Consider the following 3,486-nt stretch of genomic DNA (forward strand, 5'->3'; position numbering starts at 1 on the left):
CCCCGCCCTCGCGCGTCGCGGCCAATGGGAGCGGGCGGGGGGCGGCGCGAGCGCCGGGAGCCAGCCAATAGGAAAGCGCGGCGCGGCGGTGCCGCCGCCACAACGGCGCCGGGTAGGGCAGGGCAGGGCGGGGAGGAGGCGCCGCCGCCCCGGCGGCTCCGGGAGCGCTGCAGGCGCCGCTCGCACCCGCGCGGGGCCCCGGCGCCGCCGCAGCCCCCGCTGGCACCGGCGCGGCCGGAGGGGAGCGGCGGGAGCGGCCCCGCCCCGGCTTCCCGCGAGAGCGGCGGCGGCCAATCAGAAGCGCGCGTTTCAGGGGCGGGGCTTCCGGGAGGAGCGCGCCGCTGATTGGCTTGGTCGTGCCCCGCCCACAGCTTGGTCACGTGGCGAGGCCGCGTGACGCGGTAGCCGCCGGCTTTGATCGCGATAATTAACGGGGATTAATGAATAATTAATGAATAATTAATGAGTAACTGATGAAAGGGACCGGGAGAGCGGCGGGCTGGGCAAGGCGGCTTTGCTGCCCTCACGGAGAGCGGCTGCGCCAGGGGAGGTTTGGGAATGTTGGGAAAATTCCCACCTGGAAAAGCTCCAGGCGTGGGGGAGCTGCCAGGCAGGGCTGGAGTCACATCCCGGAGGGAATGGAACCCTTTGGATGTGGCACTTGGGGACAGAGGCGTGGCTGGAGTCCGGGATCTCCGAGGGCTTTTCCAACAGCAACAATCCCGTGATTCCAAACAAATTCCAAATCCTCCATCCCTAAAAACCGCCCGGCTCGGGATAAACCATCCCAACAGAGCCGGGATGAACGCGGTCCAACCCCGATCCAACGCTAACCCGGGAATTCTGTGCCTTGCCCACCAGGAGCTGCTGCTTTGGAGCGGATCCCAGGCCTGGAAAAGGCTGGAAAATCAGGAATTCCAAGCGTGGAATTGTTATCCACAGCCTCACCAGCTCCTGATTCCTGGAGCCCCTTGATTTACCAGGAAACCCAATCCCAACCCGGCACAGATTCCGGCTTGGAGGGGGCAGCACCGATTCCCATCCCAGTTTTTCCTTGGTTTTGCCAAGGAGCGGGAATTGCTTTCATGAACCCCAACATTCCCGTCATTCCCTCCGTTATTCCTCAGATCCAAAGGAAAGTTTGCCATCTTCTCCTCCATTATTCCTCAGATCCAAAGGAGAGTTTCCCATCTTTTCCTGATTTATTCCTCAGATCCAAAAGCTTCCCATCTTTCCCTCCATTATTCCTCAGATCCAAGGGAAAGTTTCCCGTCTTTTCCTGATTTTTTCCGGACATCCAAAGGAAACATTCCCATCTTTCCCTCCATTATTCCTCAGACCCAAAAGTAACATTCCCATCTTTCCCTTCATTATTCCTCAGATCCAAAGGAAACATTCCCGTCTTTCCCTCCATTATTCCTCAGACCCAAAGGAAAGTTTCCCGTCTTTTCCTGATTTATTCCTCAGACCCAAAAGTTTCCCATCTTTTCCCGATTTATTCCTGACATCCAAAGGAAGCATTCCCATCTTTTCCCAATTTACTCCTGCGGTCCGAAGGAAGCATTCCCACAGCCCCACCCCGCTGCCGGCGCAGGGATCCCGGCTGGAATTCAGAAGCGCTCCCGGCAGAAGCGGAAGCCGAGGCGGCGGCAGAGCGGGCGGAGGGCCCGGGCCAGCCCCGCTGAGCCGCACAGGAACACCGACACCGCCCCGCGCCGCTCCAACGCCACCCGCCCCAGCACCTGCAACGGCAGCGCCCCGGCATCCGCCCCCGCCATCCCATCCCGCCATCCCATCCCATCCCATCCCGCCATCCCGGCACCCGCCATCCCATCCTATCCCCAACCCGCCATCCCATCCCATCCCATCCCGCCATCCCGGCACCCGCCATCCCGTCCTATCCCATCCCATCCCATCCCATCCCCATCCCGCCATCCCATCCCATCCCGGCACCCGCCATCCCATCCTCTCCCAACCCGCATCCCATCCCATCATCCCATCCCCATCCCGCCATCCCATCCCATCCCGGCACCCGCCATCCCGACCTATCCCATCCCCATCCCGCCGTCCCGGCACCCGCCATCCCGTCCTATCCCATCCCCATCCCGCCATCCCGGCCCGCCATCCCGGCACCCGCCATCCCGTCCTATCCCATCCCCATCCCGCCATCCCGGTACCCGCCATCCCAGCACCCCGCCATCCCGTCCTATCCCATCCCCATCCCGGCACCCGCCGTCCCATCCCCATCCCATCCCACCATCCCGTCCCGCCATCCCCGGCCAGACAAGACAGGAGGGATGGGATGAGGTCACCTTTGGGGTCCCTCCCAACCCAACCCAACCCAACCCAACCCATTCCGCGATTCCATGATCCCATTCCCCAATCCTCTGATCCCATTCCATGATTCCACAGTCCCTGACCCAGCTCAGAGGCTTGGAATGAGATCATCTTCCCATTCCCTCCCAACCCATTCCCTGATTCTCTGATCCCCTCCATCCCATGATCCCATTCCCCAATTCTCTGATCCCATTCCACAATCCCATTCCTCAAGTTCTCGGATCCCATACCCCAGTTCTCTGATCCCATTCCATGATCCCATTCCCCGATTTTTCTGATCCCATCCCATGATCCCATTCCGCGATTCCATGATCCGGTTCCCCAGTTCTCTTCCATGATCCCATACCATAATTCCATGATCCCATTCCCTGATTCCCTGATCCCATTGCCCAGTTCTCTGATCTCATTCCATGATTCCGTTCCCCGATTCCCTGATCCCATTCCCCTATTCCAGGATCCCATTCCCCAATTCAATGATCCCATTCCCCAATTTTTCTGATCCCATCCCATGATTCCATGATCCCGTTCCCCAATTCCATGATCACATTCCCCAATTCCATGATCCCATTCCCCAATTCCATGATCCCATTCCCCAATTCCATGATCCCATTCCATGATCCCGTTCCCCGATTCCATGATCCCATTCCATGATCCCGTTCCCCGATTCCATGATCCCATTCCATGATCCCGTTCCCCAATTCCATGATCCCATTCCATGATCCCGTTCCATGATCCCGTTCCCCGATTCCATGATCCCATTCCATGATCCCGTTCCCCGATTCCATGATCCCGTTCCCCGATTCCATGATCCCATTCCCCAATTCCATGATCCCATTCCATGATCCCATTCCCCAATTCCATGATCCCATTCCCCGATTCCATGATCCCGTTCCCCGATTCCATGATCCCATTTCCTGATCCCATTCCCCGATTCCCCGATCCCTCCCCCTCGGCGCCCTCCCCCCGCATTCCCATTCCCTGACCTTGTCCCAGTCAGGGCGGCCGGGCTGGGTGCGGCTGCGGAGCCCGGAGATGGAATCCCGCTGCTCCTGGGCCGCCAGCAGGTCCAGGGCCAGCTGCAGCCCCAGCGCCTTCACGTCCCCCTTGCCCAGCGCCGAGTCATGTACAGGTGCAGCTCCAGGAACTTCC

The sequence above is a fragment of the Serinus canaria genome, chromosome 10 (genome assembly GCF_022539315.1).
Source record: "Serinus canaria isolate serCan28SL12 chromosome 10, serCan2020, whole genome shotgun sequence".
In the NCBI taxonomy this organism is placed as follows: Eukaryota; Metazoa; Chordata; class Aves; order Passeriformes; family Fringillidae; genus Serinus; species Serinus canaria.